At 41.7% G+C, this 25662-nt stretch overlaps 1 protein-coding gene and 1 pseudogene across 9 annotated transcripts in view; one reads left to right on the top strand and one right to left on the bottom strand.

Moving 5' to 3' along the window:
• Nucleotides 1-25662, bottom strand: part of CAMSAP2 (calmodulin regulated spectrin associated protein family member 2) — a 103602-nt gene that overhangs the window by 54443 nt on the left and 23497 nt on the right. The gene's annotated exons all lie outside the window — the stretch shown is intronic.
• Nucleotides 890-15312, top strand: LOC309630172 (glycerol-3-phosphate acyltransferase 3 pseudogene; annotated as a pseudogene). Its single transcript, XR_014249471.1, has 2 exons — nt 890-6243; nt 6560-15312. The product of XR_014249471.1 is annotated as a glycerol-3-phosphate acyltransferase 3 pseudogene (transcript).

Here is a 25662-nt window from a genome sequence, read left to right on the forward strand (position 1 = left end):
GTTAATTCTATTTTCCTCCCACAGATATTTATGTTCACTTTCTTTTTTTTTTTTATGTTCACTTTCTTAAGGCTCCAACTAATCTGGATAAAAGGTATATATAGTTTACTTTAAAAGATTATTATTTATGATCTTTCTTAGATACTGTTAATTATTTTAGTAGCTAGAATCTTAGCGATAGATTTCTATAGTTGGTATGAGAATAGAAATTTTCCAGAAAAACAATTTATTTCCAATCATAATGTTGGTCCCCTTATATGATAAGAAAATCTTAGCATATCAAAAATTCAGGCTATCAAAAGTAGGCTGGTCTCACAAGTGTAGGTAGTGTGCTACATGAGGGGCAAATTTTTCGCTAACATCACAAGGGTCTCTGGCCCAATGAGTGGAGTTCGATAGTAATACTTGCTACAAATGTTAAAAAAAAAAAAAAAAAAAAAAGTAGGCTGGTCCAAGGAGCAAAAAGCACTGGCCTTAAAAACAAAGGCAGGACTTCCCTCGTGGTCCAGCGGTTAAGACTCCACGCTTCCACTGCAGGGAGCATGGCTTCGATCCCTGGTCGGGGAACTGAGATCCCACGTGCCATGAGAGGCGGCGAAAAAAAAAAACCAGAGGCAGACTATCACTGAAACAGCAACGAGTTCAGCTGTAACCTACAGGAGGATCCAGGCACAGCTGTTCCAGTCATAGCGACGCTGTATCCAACCTGTAGTAAACACAGTCAGGACCAAAGCGGGCCACCATTGTTCTGCTACACCAGACGCAAGGGCGGAACTGGGCGCCCTGGCGAGGGAGGTGATGTCCATGAGATTCAAACGCTTAACATGAATGACATTTGCTTGTGACCACACGAAAGTGACACATCGATTTTATTTGGACGCATCTGGTTAGACATGTGAATGGGGTAAAGAGAGAGTTAAAAAGTACGATTACTAGCATGGAACTATTAGCACAGTGATACTTATTTAGCTGCCATTTAACTCTGCCTACATTGAAAAAATACGGTACGACACACAATAAAGCAGTCGAGAGTTCTCTTTAATCTGTGTCCATAAGGGCGGCACGAGCATCTGGCTTACATTCTGTCATTTGCATTTAGTGAATCTGATAATCACACACCCAGAGGAGAACTGTTTCCAAGATAATGTTGAACCAAACTGATATCAAGCTTTATTACAAAAGGAATACATGCAAGAAACAGTGCAGCCCAAATGTCTATCAAAATGCAAGTCCCAGGGGCTTCCCTGGTGGCGCAGTGGTTGAGAATCTGCCTGCCAATGCAGGGGACACGGGTTCGAGCCCTGGTCTGGGAGGATCCCACATGCCGCGGGCCAACTGGGCCCGTGAGCCACAACTGCTGAGCCTGCGCGTCTGGAGCCTGTGCTCCGCAACAAGAGAGGCCGCGACAGTGAGAGGCCTGCGCACCGTGATGAAGAGTGGCCCCCGCTCGCCGCAACTAGAGAAAGCCCTCGCACAGAAACGAAGACCCAACACAGCCATAAATAAATAAATAAAAATTAAAAAAAAAAAAAAATGCAAGTCCCAGACCAATGAAAGAAATGATGTCTCCCGAGCAGTTCCATCACTTCCTCCGGGCTATATTTAACCTCAAATGGCAAGTTAAGGATGTTTAACTGAGGCTGCACCGGGTGGACACAGACAGGAACTGCACATTAGTAGCAAATAAATACGGTAAACACAGGAAATAGTTTACAGCAGTGGTCCTAAATCTGGCTCATCATCAAAAATCACAAATTTCCTGGCCCCAAACGTCAGAGAGGCCCCAGAATAGCATCCTAACAGGAATCCTGCCCCCAAAGGCCCTCATCGCAACAGACTGACAGTGACATCACTCCACAACCCAACGCCGTCAGGGGCTTCCCGGGGCCCACCACCCTTCCAGGGTCTCCTCTTCCACTGCTTCTCTGCGTGAACCTACGGTCCAGGAGCACAGGTGAAGAGCAAGCAGAGCGCCTGCGTTCAACCTTGACTCTGCACCTGCTACGTAATCCCGGGCGAAGCCCTCAAGTTCTTCATGCTTCGCTACCCTCAACTGCAAAGCGGGATGACAACAGTAGTACGGGCATTTCGTGCCCTAACAATAACACGGTTTACGTCAAGAACAGGGTTGGGGTAGACCACTCGAAAGATCTGCACCTCTGTGACCAGGAGGTAACCTGGAGAGCCCGGCTTCCACCTGGCTGGAAGCTGCCCCGGTACACAGGGAAAACTGCACAGGAGCAAGTGTGGAGATGCCGCCTGCTTTCTAATTAGAGGCTGGCTGGTGGATGGTGACACGATGACACAGATGGATGTGGGTCTCAGCCAGCAGAGGTGGACCCGGGAAGCAGTGCAGCCGTCCCCAGCCAAGAGTGCACTCGGCCGGGGCTGCCCTCGGGGAAGGAAGGGCCCTGGGCAGATGCCCCTCTGAAGACTGAAACAGGAAAGGAGGCCGTGGTGTCAGTTTCGGATTGGAGGTTGCCCTAAGAGCTCATGATCCTACGTGTATATTTCTCCTAGCCCTATCTTGAAGAAAGGGCCTGGAAGCAATAACACAATAAATATAACTGTGCCCAGATCCTGGTTTCTAAATAACATCTCCACATTAAAATAAACCCAAGGCTCTTTAGAGAATGGCTGATTCCAAGTCAGAGACAGGAAAAGCACCAAGTGAGCCTGGAATAGCTAGTTGTGTCAGAAAGAAAAAAGTATTCAAAGACTGATGGGGAGCTGTTAAAAGGATACAGGAGCCAGCCTGGGGGAGGGGGCTCCCATTGGCCAAATATGGGCCCACGTGAGTACAAAAAAGATTAACAACAATAATGAATTATAACACAAGTAATCAAAACCAAAATGAATCCGTGAGTCCACAGTGATAATCACTAAAGGGGAAAGGAGGATGAGAAAGCTTTTCTTCACAGAACAATGCCAGGTAAGAGATATAAAAGGAATGACAGAATTTTTAAATCACCATATTGCAACCACCGCTGCAGTAATTCATTCAGGCACAGGTCACCCAGAGATGCTAAAACCGCTAGGTGAAGCGTCACTGGGAAACACAATGTGCAATAAACGTCAAAGTATCACTCCACATGATGCCCCCCTGATTACAAAGGGAAAAGTGGTCAAACTCAGAATCACCAATAGCGGGACATGATGAGATTTAATGAAGAGCATAACACATCACCTCTTCACGTCATAGCACTCATGTCAAAAGATTTTACTCTGAATCTTGTATTGATATTCGTATCCCACAAAATTACGTTTACCGAGCAAGCGCTAAATGCCGTCTAGCTAAAACAGGAGCTGCTGACACAGGCACAGAATAAGCTGCTTCTGTTACCTTTTTAACTTCTAGGTGATTGTTGGTGGCTTTCCTCCCAAACCATACCTCACAAGGAATGCATTCCAAATGTGTATCTGTCCATTAAACAAGTCATGAGATGGGTACAGGAGAATGTACGGCCTTAATGAAGTTCTAATATAAGCAATACTTGCCAGTCCTGTTGCTACAATTAGATACAGAACCTGAGGAGGTTTCAGTAAGCCAAAAAGAAAATATATATAAAATCAAGAAAAAAGCTTAAAGAATAAAATGCCTTCAACTGAGGTTACACATAAGCCCCCTAAATGATTCGTCAGTACCCAGAGCAAGAGGTCACAAGTGGTTTTCGGTCAGAAAACTGTCCTGGCATCAGTGCCATCCAGATGAGGCAGGCTTCTCTGCAGCACTCCTTCCAGAAACAATGCCACTCCTAAGAAATTTTAGGATCTAAAGTGAAAATAAATTTTATTTCTTTTAGTTACTATTTTGCTTTACCACACATTAAGTAACCATTTTTATAACAATACATACTTAAATATATTATTTTGAATTAATTCATATACTAATATTCAGTTTAAAAAAGACCTAGGAAGAGAAATAGGGCAATAGAAACCGATCACAATTGCTAAAATTTACTGACCTCTTATCACAGGTCGAGTACTACATTAGACGCTTCCCCGGCCTACTCTAATTCATCCTCACAACTGTGGAAGGTAGACAACAGTGTCGTTCCTTACAGAGACGAGAAATTGGACCGCAGAGAGCTTCAGAACCAGTCCAAAGGCAGACAGCTATTTGCTGCCACTTGAGCCTGTCCTGCTCTAGCGACAAAGGGCTCCATCACCACCACTCTGCCTCATCAGCAGAGATGCGTTTGCCAAAGGGCACAAACCATTTCTGCTCCAAACTGTAGCATTTCCTTTCAATCTTAAACATCCATCCTTCATGAACTTTTTTTAAATCAAGCTTTTTATTTTGAAATAATTATAGGTTCACATGCAATTGTAAGAAGTAACACAGAGATGCCACGTACCCTTTACTTGGTCTCCCCCAATGGTAACATCTTGTAAAAAGCACAGCGTAATGTCACACCCAGGACACTGCATTGACACAACTAAACTACAGAACGTGTCCGTCACAAGGGTCCCTCCTGTTGGCCTCTTATAGCCACATCTACTTCCCTCCTGCCCCTCCCTCTCCTTAGACCCTGGCAACACTGATCTGTTCTCTGTTTTTATAATTTTGTCCTTTCAAGAATGTTACATAGATGTGATCATACACTATGAAACTTTGGGGATTGGCATTTTTTACTTGGCATATTCTATGAAGATTCATACAAGCTGCTATATTTATCAATCGGTTGTTCCTTTTTATTGCTGAGTAGCGTTCCAATAAAGCGCTTAAGACACTGATTACTTGAGATTATGACTGTTAACACTTTTATAAATGTAAACACATCAGCTTGAGCTACACATGGAACATCCAACAGAAACGATCTCACTTACACTTTTAGGGGCCTGCTAAATAGATTACACTGAAGTACTAAATTAGTCAGCATCATAGGTGGTTGAACTTTCCCAGTTTAACTTACCTTTCTTATGAATGTTTAAAGCTCTAACTAAAGTTTGCACTCTTAAAAAGAAGGTTGTAATGGCACAGTTACAGTAAGAAGCAGTTTATTTTTGGTCAGTATTAACTGAATTCTTAACCTAACTAGCTTATACGAAAGGTAAATGTCTGTGGAGGTGTTTAAAGAAATAATAACTATAGGTGGTAGCTGCCCCAGAACACGTCTTCGATGCAGAGCACAGGAAAAAGTCTAGAAATGTAACAGCCCGCTCCAGCTCCCAGTGGCATGTCAGGCTCTCCAAGTGGTGACAGGAGGCGGTGGGCTCAGAGATACCCGCACACGCAGGGTTACCCACTTCCTACCAAGCGTGCTCAGCCCGAAACAGACGAGCGCACGCACGTGTGCACCTGCACACGTATACAGAAAAACGCCAAGCCTCAAAGATTTCACAAGTACTTGTCGGGCAGTGAATAAAATGCACATCTTAGTTTTTGTGTTTTTGTATATAATCTTCAGTTGACTATTTTTAACTCATGAGAAAAAAATCTAAGCTAATTTCTACTCATTTCTTTAGGTCTTGGACTAAACGTGGTATCACCCAGAAAGGTTTCCCTGATCACTACTCCCCACCTCTGACTAGATTAGGCTTAGGTGCCTCTCTGGGAGGTTCGCCAGCACCTAGCAGCAGCTGGTACCATGAAGCAGTTGCCTCTTCCTTGTCTGTCCCTCCTGCTGGACTCTAAGTGTCCCCATGGTGTAGCTCCGTATTAATATACATTAGGTGATCAACAGAGAAGTGCCTGCCGAATGAATGAGCATGCAAGAAACACACAGTGTAACACTGACTGGAAGAGCCAGTCCTCTCATGACACACCCTAGAGAACTGAACACAGGTATTCCAACAAAAACTTGCAAATGAATATTCATAGCAGCATTGTTCATAGTACCCAAAAAGTAGAAACAACCTAAATGTCCATCAATTTATGAATGGATAAATAGAATGTGTTCCATCCCTACAATAGAACGCTTGTTGGCAATAAAAAGGAATGAAGTATGGCTATGTGCATAGAAGAACCTTAAAAGTATTATGCAAAGTAAAGGAGCCAATCAAAAGAAGGCCACATATTGTATGAGTCCATTTGTATAAAATGTCCAGAATGAACAAATCCACAGAGACAGAAAGGAGACTAATGGTTGCTGTGGGCTGTGGCAATGGAGCGGGGAGGTTCGGGAGTAAGTGCTGATGGGCACAGGCTTTCAGGTGTGCTGTGGAAAGTTCTGGAGCTAAGTAATGGCAATGACTGCACAACACTGTACTTAATGCCACTGAACTGTACTCTTTAAAATGGTAAGTTCGGGGCTTCCCTGGTGGCGCAGTGGTTGAGAATCTGCCTGCTAATGCAGGGGACACGGGTTTGAGCCCTGGTCTGGGAAGATCCCACATGCCGCGGAGCAACTGGGCCCGTGAGCCACAACTACTGAGCCTGCGCGTCTGGAGCGTGTGCCCCGCAACAACAGAGGCCGCGATAATGAGAGGCCCACACACCGCGATGAAGAGTGGCCCCCGCTTGCCACAACTAGAGAAAGCCCTCGCACAGAAACGAAGACCCAACATAGCAATCAATCAATCAATCAATAAATAAATCTTTAAAAAAAAAAAAAAGGTAAGTTCTATGTTTTATATATTTTATGATAAACAGATAAATAAATAAACTGGTCATACAACCAAAAAAACCCCAAGATTTTTCCATTATTAATGAAAGATTTTGACCCATAGAACCAAAAATTTAAGTGAACCCTTTGCAGAATATGTATAAAGAAAAACGCACATAGGCATCTCACAGTCAAAGGGGAAATCTTGAAAGAAGCCAAAGTATTAATATATGAAAAAAAAAAAAATTAAAAAGAGAAACAGAGAAATCCACAATTAGTTGACGTTTTTAATACTTCTTTTTCAAGAATCAGTAGAATAACTGAACAAAAAATCAGAAGGGGTATGGAAGACTTGAAAAGCATCAAGCAAAACGACCTGATGTTTACAGAACACGATACCAAAGAACAGTTCTTTTCAAGTACACATAAACACTCACCAAGACAGATTCAAATGCTGAGCCATAAAACAGTCTCAACATATTTAAAAGGAATGAAATCATACAAAGTACGTTCTCTAACCACAACAGATGTAAATTAGAAATCAATAATAAAAAAAAGATATCTGGAAAACATCTAGGTACTTGGAAATTAAATCATCTGAATTTCTATGAGGCAAAGAAAAATCACAAGGGAATTCAGAAAATATTTTGAACTGAATGGTAATGAACAACATTCATTGCTTTTTCACTCCATGTCAAAATTTGCAGGTTGCAGCTAAAGCAGAGCTTAGAGGGCAACTTATGGCTTTCAGTGTTTATAACAGAAAAGAATACTTTTCAATCAATTACCTATGATTCCATCGTTAAAAAGCTAGAAAAAGAGGAGCAAATTAAATCAAAATAAGGAGAAGAAAGGAAATAATAAAACTAAGAGCAGAAATTAATGAAACAGTAAAAAAGCAAAAAAAATAATGAAATGAAAGCTGGTTCTTGGAAAAGATTAACAGACTTGATAAACCTCTATACAAATTAATAGTATCAGAAAAGAAAAAGGGGGCATCACTACAGGTTCTACAGATATTAAAAGGATAATAAGGGAATATTATGAACAACCTAGTGCTAGTAAATTTGACAAATTTAGATGAAATGAACAAAGTCCCTGAAAAGACACAAAATAACCAAAATTGACATAAGAAACAAAAAAATATTTATAGCTGTAAATATAATTTACAGCATTTATAGCATTCACCACCCACCTAAACCTATTTTTTTTTACAACCATGACATAGGCAAAGACTTCTTAGGACATAAAAGCACTAACTATAAAAGAGAAAAGTTATAAATTGGTCTTCATCAAAATTTAAAATTTCTGGAAAGACATTATTAAGAAAATGAAAAGGTAAACCACAGACTAGAAGAAAATATTTGTAATACATATAATGGACAAAGGACTTGTAGTCAGAATATAAAAGAATTCTTACAGTAAGAAAATAAAAAGCCCAATAAGAAAATGAGAAAAAGATTTAACACACAAAAGACAACGTATGAATGACCAATAAGCATATAAAAAACACTAAACTACATTAGTCATCTAGAAAACGGAAATTAAAACCATTCAGAGATACTGATTCACATTAGAATGGCTAAAATTAAAAAAACAACACCAGGGCTTCCCTGGTGGCGCAGTGGTTGAGAATCTGCCTGCCAATGCAGGGCACATGAGTTCGAGCCCTGGTCTGGGAAGATCCCACATGCCGCGGAGCAACTAGGCCCGTGAGCCACAACTACTGAGCCTGCGCGTCTGGAGCCTGTGCTCCGCAACAAGAGAGGCTGCGATAGTGAGAGGCCCGCGCACCGCGATGAAGAGTGGCCCCCGCTTGCCGCAACTGGAGAAAGCCCTCGCACAGAAACGAAGACCCAACACAGCAATCAGTCAATCAATCAATCAATGAATAAATAAATAAGCTTTAAGAGAAACCATTGGAGAGATTTAAAAAAAAAAAACAACACCACCACCACCAAAAGTGTTGACAAGGATGTGGAGCAACTGGAATCCTCATACACTGCTGGTGGCAAAATTAAAAATACAGCCACTTTGGGAAACTGCTTGACAGATACTTAAAAGTTAAACACGTGCTTACATATGGCCCATCACTTCAACTCCTAGGTATCTACCCAAGAGAAATGAAAATATATGTCCTCACAAAAGTGTACACAAATGTTCACAGCCACTTTATTTATAATAGGTCAAACCCTGTAAACATCAATGTACGCCAATAGGTGAATGAATATTGTGGTTTTCATAAAATGGAAAGATACTAGGCAATAAAAAGGAACAGACGACACATAATAACATGACTGAATCAACAAAATATGAGCGAAAGAATCCAGTTTCAGAAGTTCATTGTTCCCTGCAGCGGTAAGTGCTACGAGGTGGCGGCACTGACTCCCGGGAGCCGGGCACAGGGACAGCTGTCACGCTCGGACCTCCTCCGTGGACCCCTTCTGGGTGCGCCGAACCATGGACGGTGTGGGGCTGGCCGGGAAGAGCCTTCACACTGGGCTTACTCTGACGCTCGGAGCTTCGGCCTCTGGGGTGTCTCTGGGCATCTCCGAGCTCAACGTGAAGATCCTGGTGAAAACTTGAGAGTGGACCACATTACAGATTGAAAAAGGAGCCTCAGAGGAGTCAGTTCTTAAAAACTCAGCTTCCGTTGGTATTATCCAGAGATGAGTCACCCACGGAAAATGGGCTGTCCGGTCTGTGAGGAAGGGACTTGGAGCTGTCTGACGTGTTTTATTTCTCCAAGAAGGGATTGGAGGCCATTATGGAAGATGAAGTGAGCCAGCGGTTCTCCTCAGAGGAGCCAGTGTCATGGAATCTCCTCACAAGGACAAATGTAAAATTCCAGACATCAGTCCGTGGTGCTCACCATGGTGGGGTGCTGGGCGTCATAGTGCGCTACCGTGTCCTACTGCCTCTGAGAGTTACCTTGGCTTTCACTAGGATCAGTCTGTTGGTTTACAGGAAGTACCCTGGTTGGACAGCTGTCAGAAAGCAGCCTCAAGAACCGGCTGAGTGAACTGGTCCACTGCCAGATCTGCGTTCGTGCCCTCTCTGTACTACTCGCTATCGTAACACGCAGTACAGACCCCAGAAGGGAGGCATTTGTGTGGCAACCACACCTCCCTGTAGATGTTTTATCTTGACAATGGATGGGTGCTATGCTACGGTTGGCCAGGTGCATGCCTGGTGGATGGGAATTATTCAGAGCTATGGTCAAGGCTTGTCCACGTGTCTGGTCTGAACGCTCAGAAATGAAGGACTGACACCTGGTTACCAACAGACTAAAAGAACATATTGCTGCTAAGAAAAAATTACCCATACTAATCTTTCCTGAAGGAACCTGCATCAACAATACTTCAGTCATGATATTTAAAAAGGGAAGCTTTAAAATTGGAGGAACCATACATCCAGTTGCAATTAAGTATAATCCTTAGTTTGGTGATGCATTTTGGAACAGCAGTAAATACAACACGGTGAGCTACCTGCTTTGAGTGATGACCAGCTGGGCCACTGTCTGTGCTGTGTGGTACGTGCCCCCCATGACCAGAGAGAAAGGAGAAGATGCAGTCCAGTTGGCTAATAGGGTTAAGTCTGCTACTGCTGTACAAGGAGGGCTGACTGAGCTTCCTTGGGATGGAGGGCTGAAGACAGCCTAGGTGAAGGACGTCTTTAAGGAACAGCAACAGAAGAAGTACAGCAAGACAACTGTGGGCAATGGGTATCTCAACACGGAAGCAGACTGAACGCCACCCAGGCTTTCCAGAACTAGTCCTTGGAAATGAAGTGTGGTGGAGTTTTTTTTTTGCTTTTTTTGGGGGGGTGGGGGTGCACTGTTTTGTTTTACCGTTTTTGTTTTTTTATTGTTAATCTTTTCTACAGGAGGACTGTCTCTACCTCTTTATGCCAGAGGCAGAATCCACGGTGCCCTTTTTGGCTTCTGTTGTTGTTACAGCATTAGCCTCATGAACTGTAAGTAGTTTACTGAGTTTGAACATATTCTGCCTTTTGTAAAACGACTGTGTCATTGTGAACTGAATGAAATATTTGTACCGGAAAAAGGACTTCTAAAACATCTGTGGAACTCAGTTGTGTTTGGAACTCGTTGATAGAGTAATTCTCAAGAAAATACCCCGAAGTGTGTTCATGATTAGCTCTCTCACACCCTCTCCTCCCATTCCCTTCCATCACTTAAACATGGATTTCACATCACTCGAGTTACTGTTATGGTTTTGTTCTACTACAAGGTTGAAAAGAAAAATGGAGGACAGTATTTAGGAGAAAGGACAGATTTGTGGCCACTTGATCTGAAAGTTGAAAGGAAATTAAATATTTTTTACTAGCGTGTTAGAAGAGACCTTCTATTTGGTGAGCTTTACCAAAGAAAATGAGTCCATGTTACTGTGTGTGCACATTTACAGGTAGGCAACTTGTGAATAAGTTAGCCAGCAACAGGTGATAAAGTTTTTAGTCTTCCTTGTTTGTACGCTAAAGATCTATACTTAAGGCCTCTCCCATCTGCTGATTTGTTTGATCTTGTAACCAAACACATTTCAAATAGGAGCCTTTGACAACAACTGCAAATCCCACTGAGTGTCTTCAGCAGGGGAAGGAGTGAAGGAAGCACTGTTCCTCCCCTTCCACCCCTTCGTCCTTTATTTCAGAATTTTCCCAGTTTCTTGAACAGGAAAATAAGTGGTAAAACTACCTTTTGGAAACTGAGCTTTAACTTTCTTTAAAGGGGAAAATAAGTGTTTCCCGACTCTGCAGCATAAGCAATGTTGATAGCAATATAGTGTCATCCAAGTATTATTTCTCTTCTGGTAACCAGGTACAAAATGTGACACCGTTTTACGGTGAATATAAATAAATTCTACATTTCTAAAAAAAATAAATTAAAAAAGTTCATACATTATGCTTTTATCTATATGAAATTCTAGAACAGGCAAATCTCACCTACAGGGACAGAAAGGAGATTGATGGAGATCTAGCATGGGATGCGGATACGGAGCTGACAGCAAAGAGGCACAAAGGAATTTGGGGAGTCAATAAAAACATTTTATATTTTAACTGGAGTAGTATTTACATGAGTGTATACATTTGTCAAAACTCAAACTATTTACTTTAAATAGGTACACTTTATTTAAATTATGCCTCAACAAAGTTGATTTTTAAAAAGAAAGCTCTGGGGGCTTCCCTGGTGGCGCAGTGGTTGAGGGTCTGCCTGCCAATGTGGGGGACGCGGGTTCGAGCCCTGGTCTGGGAAGACCCCACATGCCGCGGAGCCACTAGGCCCGTGAGCCACAACTACTGAGCCTGCGCGTCTGGAGCCTGTGCTCCGCAACAAGAGGGGCCGCGACGGTGAGGGGCCTACGCGCCGCGATGAGGAGCGGCCCCCACTCGCCGCAACTAGAGAAAGCCCTCGCACAGAAACGAAGACCCAACACAGCCAAAAATAAAAAAAAATAAAAAAATAAAAATTAAAAAAAAAAAAAAAGAAAGCTCTGACCTGAAAGTCACTCAGACTTCATTGAGCGTCCTCTTCTTCATCTGTTAAATGTGGATAATACTTAATTTCTCACCCCACAAGGCATCAAATGAGATCAAAGTACATCAAAGTACTCTAGATGTTGTTATGTGACACAATGATTTATAGTGTTTTATCACTTCAGGCATTAGACAGTCAGTGTATGACTATGGGAGTAGCCTGCAGAATAATTTATTACCTAAAGATAATCTTCAAACTTCATCGTAATCATCTCTTTTTATGTTTCCCCAAACAAATGCTACATGGATCGATACTTTAAGGAATGAAATTAGGAGTGTGCCTGGCCCACTAAGAGTGGTGCTGCAACGAGCCACCAAAGACAGTGGAGGCAGGAAAAGACAGCCAGCGCTGGGACAACAAAGCGTGCGATGCTTTACGGAAAACCCACGAAAGCAGATGATTATATCCAACACATCAAGATTTAAGTACAGGACATCTGTGTTTTTCAAACGTCCTAACCATAGTGACCTGGGCAAGTCTTATTTTTGTGACCGTTTATATATGGCAGCTCAGGCTCGTCCACCACCACTCAACATAATTGCTGCCACCTCATGCCAACGACGTAAAATGACAGCTATGTTCTTTCATTTGCTAACCAATACGACATTCCTAGTATAGCTGAACCAGTCACATATGGTGTACTTCAAAGTATGTTTGTGTTTTATAGCTTTCCAGATTTGAAAGTTTTCCAGGCGTATGGATGCTGAGCCAAAAACTGTGCTTCACATCTCAAAATCTAAAACAAGCTGCATAAAATACACTGAAATATGCTTCATCATATAAAAATAACCATCGGTAAAAGCTCCAGTTAACACTCAAAAAATTGCCCGAAAGGAAGTTTGTCAGCAAATTTCTTTCAGCTGGGTATGTATGAAAAATGCACCTGACAGTACTAGCTTTACCAGGAAAAAAAAGAAAGTGAACCACACGAGGTTCTGACACAATCGTAGCTGTTCCCTAATTTGCCCACCATGCAGTCAGGATTCGTCTGCCAAGCAGTGTCCATGGGGAGGAGAAAAAGGAAGGTCATGATGTCTCTCCCTGGTGACACGGAAGGTTACCACCCAGGTTTTTAGAAACTACAAAGACAAGTTAAAGTTGAATAACAGTGGGCAAAATTTCACAAGATTTGGACACAGCTATGGCAGAAACTCAAACAGCAAAGTAACAAGTAGGAACACCTTTCCTCCAACCCACCGAGTAGAGGTCACCATTTCCTTCCAGATGAAGGCCTGTGGGCAAGCAGTGCCGAGACAAACATGCCACAGTGGCAGAACTAAGACACCAAACTTCACCGAGGCCGGCATCACGGCCTCTACACATAGATACTGGCCAGAGGTAAAGAGCTGTGGATCTGGGAGGTACCTCACTAGGTAACTGGCAGGAAAACGAGTGCTTACGTGAAAGGAGTTTAAATATGTACAGGAACCAGTGCACTTAGAACACATGCTGTCAGCCACGAGACCCCCAAACTAATCTGGTGACATAACTCTCAAGAAACGCTCCTACCTACGATAAAACTGTCAAATCTCCCCTGTGTTCATTCTAAGGTGAAGAAATCTGTAAAGGGATCAAAAGACTATCAAGTTTTTTTGTTAACCCTCTGAGCTGGTAACACAATACCTTACTGCCCACATAAAATGCCACCGCTATAGTTTTGGTAGACCATAACAAACATAACTCCTTTAAAACATTAATTTTTAATGACCCATTAAGTACTGACATTATTCAAATCTAAATTCTAATTTAGATCATTAAAAAATTCAAGAAATAATGCTATTATTTATCAATAACAATGCTGTTTAACAAAGGAAAGATAGAAAAAAAATCAGCTTTCCTTGTATTTTCAGGCTTTCTTCAGTAACGTTCTTAGAGCTACATGGAAACTAGCGGTGTGGCATAAATTCTGCCAAAGATGGGAAGGAAAAGCTGATTATAAACAAGTGGTACCAGTGCACCATACTGCAATTAATAAAATGTCAAAATACCCAAAGCATTTCTGAAACTATATGCCTCATCATTTTTTTAAAGGAAACTTACATTTTTTTTTTTCAAAACTACTTTAGAAAAATCTATGAGATCATTCTTAATATATCATGATGTTCTACATATTAAACAGACAGGTTAAAATATTTTCCCTGTCTGGGATACAAGACCAAAAACTAATTACCGAGCAAAATGAGGATAAAAATCATTAAGAAAAATAGATGTCGTCAGAACAAGACGACTCTTGATACTATCAAGAAATGTTCAGTTCTTCATCCTACACCCTTGTCTGTTCTCCACAGTGTCTTCTGTGCATTACTTAAATATTTGTTGTTTCTAACAATTCCGTCCCTAACCTTCTCTCTTTAATCTAAAACATGCCCTCCCCGGTCATCTCAATCCCATGGCTTCAACTATCCAGGACTACTCAGGTGATTCCCAAATCTCTATTTTCAGCACACACCTCAACGGGCATCTCTTCCTGGATGTCCTGAAGGCATCTTAAACCTAACCCATCCCAAAGTGAAGCCTCTATTCACTGCAGCATGGCCATTTCCGGCACTGCCGATTCCTCCTCTCCCTTTTTCCCTATCTCAATAAAGGTCGCTGCAATAGGCACTCAGTCTGCTCAGTCTTAGTTACACAGTCTCATTATTTCTATGTTTTAAACATGGAACTCTGATCATGTCATTGTTACGCTTACAAATCTTTCAGTGCAGGGAGGTTCTAAACATCCATCAAGGAACTGGGCAAATAAATTATGGTCTTTTCACACCACAGAGTATTGTACAGTCTTCAAAAATGATGGCATGGGTCTATATTCATCAATATGGAAAGATGGTTGGGACCCTTTCCAGGCGCTCTCCCTGCCCCTAACTCCGCCGTCTGCCATGCCTTCCCAGACCTAACTCTCCCTCCTCAGGACTCTGTTTAGTTTCTCTATCTGCTAACAAGCAAATTCCTTCCATGGTTTGTTCAGATTTCTGAAGCAGAGACTCTCATTGGCTTCATTTACCGTCTTGGGCTAAGCAACTAGGCAGAAGCTAGGAGTCAACGACTCCTTGGATTTAATCTGCTCTTACCAAAATATGGCTCTGGCCAAATGCAATAAAACTCTGAAGTTACTTTATAATTAAAATATTTCTAGAGAAATACCACGTAACTATACAATGAAAGAATCTGAGCAACAACCTAAAATCTACTGTAACTGGATTTAGTTTCTAAAATACATCCTTGGTATTAATAGACCTGATTATATCTCAAGCATACTTCACTTCATGAAAACAAACTGGTAAAAATGCATTAATTAATTCTGTGTTATAAACAGAATTAATTAATGTGAATTTTTAAAAAATTTCAGCTTTACTGAGGTATGGCTGACATAAAATTGTTAAGACATTTAAAATGTACATCCTGGTGATTTGATATATAAATATGAATTGTGAAGTTTTAAACAGCACAGCTGGATACAGAAAGCAGAGGTGGAGAGAGAAGTCAACACATGATCCTCAGCTGATTATCTGAAAGCAGACAGGCACTTACTGTATTAAAATGGTAAAGCAGAAAGCCAACAATGTCATCACTTAATTAGATTCTCAGGGCCTCCCTCCCCCAGAAGACCTCATCTGGAAGCTCAGTAAACATGCGTGTCGTGTCATGAGTAATTACAGCTCACGCTACTCAAATCTGTAGGCAAACAAAAACAAAAACCACATCTCTACCACTCTCTCAGTTGTAATTCTGAATGACTTCTCTTTCAAAGTAGATTTAATTCTTAATTTAAATATTCACTAACATCTCTTCTTCCTTCACTGAGGCAGCGTCTTCTCTGGGCCAAGAGCTGGGAACACAACGTGATCAACATGGCCCTGACTTTGTGGAGCTGATTCTGTACAAAAAGCACCCTCTCTGTTGGCTGGATGGATAACTGTAAAGTAGTAAACAATTTTTCCCTATTTAGAACTTTATCTGAGGAATTTCATTTTGGCTCCAGCATACAAAAATAAGCTGAACTCTGTGATTCACTCTTTCTAAAAAAATGACTTGTTATAGAGTTTAAAAAAAAAAAAAGAAGGAAAAAGAAAAAAGCTTTAGCAGATAAAGCCGTTTTTTGTGTGGAAGATCAGTACTCCCTCTCCACCCTCATCTCCCAAACAGAAACAACAAAAGTCTTAATAGTAGGGATAAAACTGAACCTACTGCAATATAAACATATATCATTATGCTGTACACCTAAAACTAATACAATATGTCAATTGTATCTCAATAAAAATAAAACACTGTAAGAAAAAAATGGAGATAAATACCATATTCTATTTCCTTCCAGATTATTATCCAAGATTTTCCACCATCTCTTTTCCAGTCAGTTTTAAGTGTTTTTCTGAAGTAGCTTTATCATCCAGACAAAAAAAAAAAAAAAAAAATCTAAATCCTTTTAATCATAAAATTGGCTTAAGGAAAAGGAAATACACTCTCTTTTCTAAGCCCTCACATCCTTCCCTTTAGTCTATACCCAGGAAAGAGAAATATTGATAAGAAATGGACTCCAGCCAAAGCAAGTGTGAGAAAAGAGAACAAAACTGGAGGTGTCACGATCCTTGACTTCAGACTATACTATACTGTCATCAAAACAGTACGGTACTGGCACAAAAACAGACATATAGATCAAGGGAACAGAATAACGAGCCCAGAAATAAACCCACACATCTATGGTCAATTAATCTACAACAAAGGAGGCAAGAAATACAGTGGAGGAAAGACAGTCTCTTCAATGAGTGGTGCTGGGAAAACTGGACAGCTACATGTAAAAGAATAAAATTAGAACATTTTCTCACATCATACACAAAAATAAACCTCAAAATCAATTAAAGACCTAAATGTAAGATCTGAACTCCTAGAAGAAAATACAGGCAGTACACTCTTTGACACTGGTCTTAGCGATCTTTTTCTGGATCTGTCTTCTCAGGCAAGGGAAAGAAAAGCAAAAATAAACCAATGGGACCTCATCAAACTTAAAAGCTTTTGCACAGTGAAGGAAACCGTCAACAAGACAAAAAGGCCACCTACTGAATGGGAGAAGGTATTTGCAAATGATAAGGGGCTAATACCCAAAATATACAAAGAACTCATACAACTCAAATCAAAAACAAAACAAAGACAAAAAAAAAAAAAGACCAAAAAAAAGCAACCAAAAAAAAAAAAAAAAAATTAAAAAATGGGCAGAGGACCTGAATAGACATTTTTCCAAAGAAGACATATGGATGGCCAACAGGCATCATGAAAAGATGCTCAACACCACTAATCATCTTGCTCATGACCAACCTCAGTGGCCTTCTTTCAATTCCTGAAACACACATCCAGGCCTTTAGCTTGCTGTCCCTTTTCCCTGGATTGTTCTTTTCCCAGATGTCACACATGCTGCTTCTTTCTGGTATTTAGGTCTCGGTTCACATGTCAACTCTCTAGACAAGCCTTCCCTGACCACCTCCTATGGAAACAGCATGCTTCACTCCCTCTACCTCTTTCTTTCTGATTTATCTTCTTCAGAGCATTTACTACTATCTGCAGTTATTACAATTTGCTTAGCTTTTTATTGCTCATCTTCGCTACTAAAATATTAGCTCTGTGAAAGCAAGGCTTGGGCTGTCTTCTCATCACCATCTCCTACCGCCTAGGCCCACAGTAATTCTCAGCCAGTATTACTGAATGAATCAAGCAGTTCATACTGTACAAATTACAAGTCAAATAAACGTGGCCCTAAAATTTCAAGTTCCTGAACATGTTTCCTCCAGGAAACTCTTAGTAGGAACTTTATCATCCAGACGTGAAGCTGATTTATTTTGAGGCTCCCTCTGTCAGCGATGCTCTCCCCCTTATCTCGGCCTAACTGACCCCTCGTGGAGACCTCTGCTCATTCTCACACGCAAGGCTGCCCCAACCATTCTATCCATGATGGGCACGCACACAATTCCCTCGATCGCTCCATCCCATCATCCCGCTTGTATCTGCTTCATAGTCCTCATCACTCTCTGAAGTTACCTTTTTAATCTGTGTACTAGTTGGACTGTTTACCACAAACTAAATATTTTAGCTTCAGGAAAACAATAATCAGCATTCTTAGATCCCTGAAAGTATAGAAGAACTTCCTGAAAAGACAGGCCCCTGGGACAGCTTTGTAACACAGCTCACTTTGTAACACAGCTCATTAAAACCCTCTTTTCAACCACAGAACAGTGCGAGCTCAGAAGAAATCGAGTATTACCAAGATTTTTTTTTTCCCCATTACAGAAGCTCATTTATCCAGGTGTCTAAACACAGGCAACCATTCAAATGAAACAGTCTGTAAAGTTTTTTTTTTTTTTTTGGGTAAAGTTTTTAAATAATCATCTATTTTCCTTCTTTAAATCTCATCACTGACATTAATTAAAAACAATCTGCTAAACTACCACAATCTACCAAGCTACAAAAATGGGTCTGTATCATGGGGATGGGGATGGGGGATCAATCTGTTGGACACAGACTGGGGTGTCGGTGGCCGAGAACCACTGCTGGGGCTGTGCACCGCTGGACAGCACTGGGCTGTAAATGTGCAGATTAGAAGAATCCGCATTTCTACACCAAACCTGCTAACACAGCTCAATCTTGGTGCTCCAATTATATCTACTAACGCTGTATATCATATAAATAAAGAAAAATCATCCTCTACAGTACTACCTACTTAAGTTTAGTAACCTACAATGAATAGTTATCTTTCTTCTCTCTTGAAAAGATGAAAAGTCCTAGTTAATATACATTTACTTCACCTTCAATAATCATCAAAAAGTACTGCTGACAGGTCTGTAATATCAGATAACTTCCTAAGTATCTTAGCTTTTGCTACGTTGAATATGTTATGGAGATGAGATTACAAACCGAAAGAATAAAACTTTCATTATTTACAAGTGAATTATCTATTTTACAGACAAAGTTTGAAGTAATTTGTTACACCACACTTTAGACACTAGCTCTGAAAGTCAAATTTTTTTAAAAGAATACGCATCTGAATCCGTAATGTATACTGCATTTCAAGTCAAATAAAATGATTAAAATTTTTTAATTGGAAAATAAGACAGATATCAAAGTGTTATTTCAGGAAAATTAATCTGGCAGCAGTATACCACAGAAATTAGATAAGACAGATAGACAGATATATATATATATATATATATATATATATATTTATTTATTTATTTATTTATATATATATATATATATATTTTTTTTTTTTTTGCCTCACTGTGTGGCTTGTGGGATCTTAGTTCCCAGACCAGGGATTGAATCTGGGCCCACGGCAGTGAAAACGCTGAGTCCTAACCCCTGGACTGCCAGGGAAGTCCCCCAGGTAACATAAATCTTAAGGAGGCAAGTCCACATACAAACTCTATTCCCACAGTTCTTTTCATTAAAACAGATACACGTTGGTAACTTGTATATTAGAATACATTTTTAAGAAAAACATGAGTATGGTTATTTAGTTTTCAGTACCAACACTGTCATTTCACCATTCTTCCCTATAAAAAAAAAACTTAACTAAACAAGCAATTTTAAACGTGGGTTTATGCCCCACTCATGGTCACGCGTGAAGTAGGTTCAGTCAATTGCAGTCCACATTTTTTCCAAATAGAACAGGAAAAAAATCAAGTTACAAGGATAACTGTCACATGCGTGTATCTAGCTAGACCAGGCATGGGTCCTGAGGCAGAAAGTATTTCTAACTGTGAGTCTTAGTCAAGAGAATTTCAAAACTCCAGGCCAGATGGTTGTGATGGTCTCTTTTCGCTCTAAAAACTTTACTTTTACGGTTAAATCTGTCCTCACCTGGAAATAAAGGGAAATGAGTGGCTTCCTTATTTAATGTTTAGCTACGTTTCTTTTAATGGTCGGCAACGGAGTCTGTTGAATTAATTACGCCAATTTAAAACAACAACTGGGACTTACTGACGGGGACACTGAAGCAGTGTACAGACTCTGGGAGCGCTGGACCAGCGGGCTCAGGAAGGACAGAAACCGAAGGGCTCTGGGGCCTCGGCAGGGCGAGCTCAGCCTCGCCTTCCACCACAGTGCTGTGAGTTCCTCGCCGCTGCACAATGCAATCAGCCCTCCTACATCAGGCAGCCTAACCCCTGGATAAACCAGCAACAGCAGGGAGGGAGTGCAGACATGGTCTCGGGGGAAACAAACTCTCCACCATCCCAATTTGTCTAAAACATCTGATTTTTATGGCCAGAAATTAACATTTCATTTTTAAGCACTATGCACTAGGCATAATATTTGGTTCGATATGATCAGTATACATAGTATATGTGTATATTAAAACATTAAATTATACACCTTAAACATATACAAGTTTTATCAATAAAGCTGGGGAAAAATGAGAAATATAAAATATGTTTTCAACAGATAAAGGAGACTGTGCACTATGTGTAAGAGCAAGTCTTTTAAAATGATGAACAGTATATTGAACATTATAATAAGGACGATATTTTTCATTTCACATATTCTTAAAAACTTGGGTTATTAAAAGTCATATTTTTCTAAAGCACTTATGAAAATAAATCCTGGTGTAAAGCATTTTTAAAATTTAAAAATTATTTTGCAAAGTGAATCACTCTATTTTTTAAAGTCTGTATCTTCATATGTCAGCTGCCACTAAATGAGACGTCCCTATGTAAGAAGAGTGCCTGCTGTGATCGGAATGTCTGTGTTCCCCCAAAACTCCTATGCTGAACCCTAAAGCCCCAGGTGATGGCACGAGGAGGCGGGGCCTCTGGGAGGTGGTCAGGTCCCGAGGTGGGGTCCTCGTGAACGGGATTCGTGCCCTTGTAAGAGAGGCTCCGGAGAGCTCCCTACCCGTTCCCCCATGTGAGGCCACAGCGGGAAACTGGCAGCCTACAACCCAGAAAAGGCCTTCACCAAAACCCCACCATGCTGACTCCTTGACCTTGGCCTTCCCAGCCTCCAGAACTGGGGAGGGGGGGTAAATTTCGCTTGTTCATAAACCATGGCGTCTGTGGGATTCTGTTATAGCAGCCTGAAGAGACTAAGACAGCCCCTCGGTTGGGCGACCAGCACAACTCCCCTTCCCGCCGACCCGCCCTGCCCTTGGGGCTCCTAACCCACTCCTCTCACCATTCCGTGTGTCTGCTGCACACCCTCTCCCTGTGTCACATCCTGCTTCATGCTGACATTCTCTGCCGGTCTCCCCAGAATCCACGCAGAATAAAATCCACAAGGACAGGAACAAGGGTGGCAGCACAGTGTATGTGCAGAACAAGCACTGGGTCAGGAGTCAGGGAGGCCCGAGATTGTCACTGTTCTGTCACCAACTGGCTACACAATCACCATCTGTTCACTGCCTCTTTGCACACCTCTTCCAGTAGGAACTGAACAAGTAGCTACTAACAACATCCATCCGTAAAGTTTCCTTACTTGTTATAAAAAGAGATGGTAATAACTGCCCTATTTACTTTTCCTAGTTGTTACCAAAAAAAAAAAAGTGTAAATGCTTTATAAGCTGTTAAGCACTACAGAAATAGTAGGGTTGTTTGTGTGTGTGTGTGTGTTAGGGTTTTTGCAAGGCCATACGTATAAACGGGATGAGCGTGGGCTTGGGAGTCAGCAGATACAAGCTAAGCCCGAGCATCAGCATTTCTCACCTGTCTGGCCTTGGGCAAATTAACTTAACTCACCTTTCGGAGTGTCAGTTTCCTCATCTATAAAACAGTGATACTAACACCTGTATCAGATATTGCATGGATAATTAACATCTGTAAAGTATGTTCAACTCTCCTCATACCTGACTTCATCCCCACAACTCTCCACCTTCGGTCCTAACCCATTTTCACACCACAGACCCTTCAATCCATGTGACTCCTCACCTCAGGTCTCCAGGAGCATCTTTAGGGCAGAGACCATAGACTTCATCACCAACGCCTAGCCTAGAGTACATAGTGGGAACTCAGTAAGTACATTAAAGAAGTGAACTCCCATCCATCTTCTTGGTAAATACGTAAATGTAACATAACAAACTAAAAAACCAGACATTTCTAACAAAATGCGTATCAATCTTACTTCATTCCTTAGCACAACAAAGACCCACTTTCACTTACATACATCCCTACCGTTTTTCAACAGGTGCTAAGAACAAAAGAGAAGCTTAAGACGAGACTTAGAGTAACCTTTATCTTTCTGACCAAAAATAAGACGTAAGACCATCAGCTCAAGATTTTTAAACTAAAAGGCTGTCCCTCTACTTATTTTGTTTTTTTAACCTATTAGGTAAAAGGATCAGCATTCAAAACCACCAGAAGGAACAGAAGATGGGGAGCTAAAATCTAGACCCTGAGGCTCCCAGAACGAAGCGAAACCAAAGAGCTGGTTTTCCCAGCTTCTAGCAGTAAGCCAACAATTAATTACTTGGAGTTGATGTAAGGGCTAAAATCTTTTGGCCAGTCCTTATCCTAGGTTCTCTTCTTCATTTCCCAACTGAGGACTTGACTTCAGACTATATTACAAAGCTACAGTCATCAAAACAGTGTGGTACTGGCACAAAAACCAACATACAGATCAATGGAACAGGACAGAAAGCCCAGAAATAAACCCATACACTTATGGTCAATTAATCTACAACAAAGGAGGCAAGACTATTACATGCAGGAAAGAGAGTCTCTTCAATAAACAGTGCTGGGAAAACTGAACAGCTACATGTCAAAAAATGAAATCAGAACACTCTTTAACACCACACACAAAAATAAACTCAAAATGGATTAAATACCTAAACGTAAGACCTGATACCATAAAACTCTTAGAGGAAAACATAGGCCGAACACTATCTGACATAAATCGCAGCAATATATTTTTCGATCCATCTCCCAGAGTAATGGAAGTAAAAACAAAAATAAACAAATGGGACCCAATTAAACTCAAAAGCTTTTGCACAGCACAGGAAACCATAAACAAAGCGAAAAGACAACCCACAGAACGGGAGAAAATATTTGCAAAGAATGCAACCGACAAGGGATCAGTCTCCAAAATTTTCAAACAACTCATGCAGCTCAATACCAAAAAAAACAAATACCCAATCAAAAAATGGGCAGAAGACTTAAAGAGACATTTCTCCAAAGAAGACATACAGATGGCCAAGAGGCACATGAAAAGATGCTTAAAATTACTATTAGAGAAATGCATATTTAAACTACAGTGAGGTATCACTTCACACGGGTCAGAATGGCCATCATCAAAAAAATCTACAAACAATAAATGCTGGAGAGGATGTGGAGAAAAGGGAACCCTCCTACACTGTTGGTGGGAATGTAAATTGATACAGCCACTATGGAGAACATTATGGAGGTTCCTTAAAAAACTAAAAATAGAATTACCACATGACCCAGCAATCCCACTCATGGGCATATATCTGGAGAAAAACTTGGTTCAAAAGGATACATGCGCCCCGATGTTCACTGCAGCACTGTTTACAATCGCCAAGACATGGAAGCAACCTAAGTGTCTATCAACAGAGAAATGGATAAAGAAGACGTGGTACATATATACAATGGAATATTACTCAGCCATTAAAAAGAATGAAATAATGCCATTTGCAGCAACAGGGATGGACCTGAAGATTATCACACTAAGTGAAGTCAGTCAGACAGAGAAAGACAAACACCATATGATATCACTTACATGTGGAATCTAAAAAAAAAGGATACAAATGAACTTATTTACAATACAGAAACAGACTCACAGACTTAGACAAGGAACTTATGGTTACCAGGGGGGTAGGGGTGGGTAGGGACAGCTTAAAAAAAAAAAATCATCTCAATTCCACCTCAAAAACGCTTCTCCTGCAATTCCACGGCCTCCAGCGGTGTCTCTCCCACAGCAGAGTGACTGTAACACGAGTCTGATGCCCTCCTCCCTGGTTTAAAGCCCCATCACTTCCAGGATGAACTGACACTTGGGGGACACCGAAGCTCACCCGTGCCCTGTCCCCATCCAACGCTCTGGCCTCGGTTCTCATCGGCCCCGACATGCACCCTGGGCTAAAGCTGTGACGGTGCACACGGCTCTCACACCCTTGGCACTCACGCACCACCTACAACGGGCGCTTCTGTGCCCACCTGGCAACCCCTTCAGAGCCTTCAAGACTCAGACTAAGAGTAGGACCGAGCTTGGTGCCTCTGTACTCCTGAACCGTGCGTACTACAGTTTGCTTATGTTTCTATAATCTCCAGTAGAAAGTGAGCCACTGAAGGACAGGGACTCTTTTTCATCACAGCAGGTAATACACAGTACACGACAGAAGCTCCGCAACGAAACTGAATACATTAATAAACGGCCTGACTGACTTCAGTTTTATTATAAATATAAAGGTTACTGTGAGATCATCTGGTAGAATAAGCACCAGTTGTCAAGTTATTTCCATGAGAAAGTAATTTGGAGTTCTAAATAACTGTTACAAATAAACTCAAACACAATAAACACGGTTGTAAGATATCAAAAGATAATGTGAATTTGTAACTGAGGCGTACATGTTACCTCGAAATACTAATGGAGCCCAAACTAGGTACATGATCCATGGGAAACAGAAAGACCCGGCGCTAGGCATGAAGAAAAAACCCTGCTCAACAATGGCCGTGAGAATTTAAAATAATTTTTCACAGACGAGCTCTGCTCATAAGTTTGTAAGGCATTATTATACAAGGGTGACTAGAAATAAGTACCTTCTCAACCACTACTCTCATGTTACATTTATATAATCCTTTTCCTCTAAAGTGCAATTTTTAACCTTCTTCAATGGGGAAAAGATTTTTTAAAGCTCCTACATGGGTACAGGACCCTGAGTTCAGTGACAGAGGTGCCAAGGAAATCCCAACAACAGCTGCTGACTGGACCAGTGTGTTGGCAGTTGGCAGTTGGCAGGGAGGGAGGGAAGGAGAACGAGGAGGAAGAAGGACTACACGATGCTCCCCCCAGCTCGGCTCGTCCGTCCCACGCTTTCCGTGTGCCCAGCAGAATGGGTGGTAACCGGGGGATCACCATGCACAGTGTTAAACCACCGCCCAGGAAGACCTGATCACAGCTCTGCTTCACCCGCCCTCCGTCCGCAGCCCCGCACACAAGGCTACGGGCGCAGAAACCAGGGCAGAGGGCCGCGCAGACTTCCAGAGGCACACGGCCTTGCTCCCTCCCGCCTACAGCCCCGCTCTCCTCCCACCCGCTCCTCTCGGCCCACCTCCCAGGACTTCCCCCCAGGACTTCCCTGATCCAGGCAAAGACGAAACTACAGCCAGCCAGCCGCCGCAGAGCTGGCCTGAATCCCGCCTGCCTCCGCCCCTCCCTGCGCTGGCTCCTGGGCCGCGTTCTCAGAGCCTCGGCTTCCTCATCCGGAGAGCGGGGACCATACACTGTCCTCTAAGGATTGTTGTAAGATTTAAATCATGTGAGACGGGGGGGGGGGGGGGGGGGGGGGGGGGGTGAAAGCTGGAAGCACACTGCCTGGCACAGAGTAAGCTAAACCAAAAGGGCTTCCAGGTGGGG

The sequence above is a fragment of the Balaenoptera borealis genome, assembly GCF_965194805.1.
Source record: "Balaenoptera borealis genome assembly, chromosome: 1".
NCBI classification, from domain to species: Eukaryota; Metazoa; Chordata; class Mammalia; order Artiodactyla; family Balaenopteridae; genus Balaenoptera; species Balaenoptera borealis.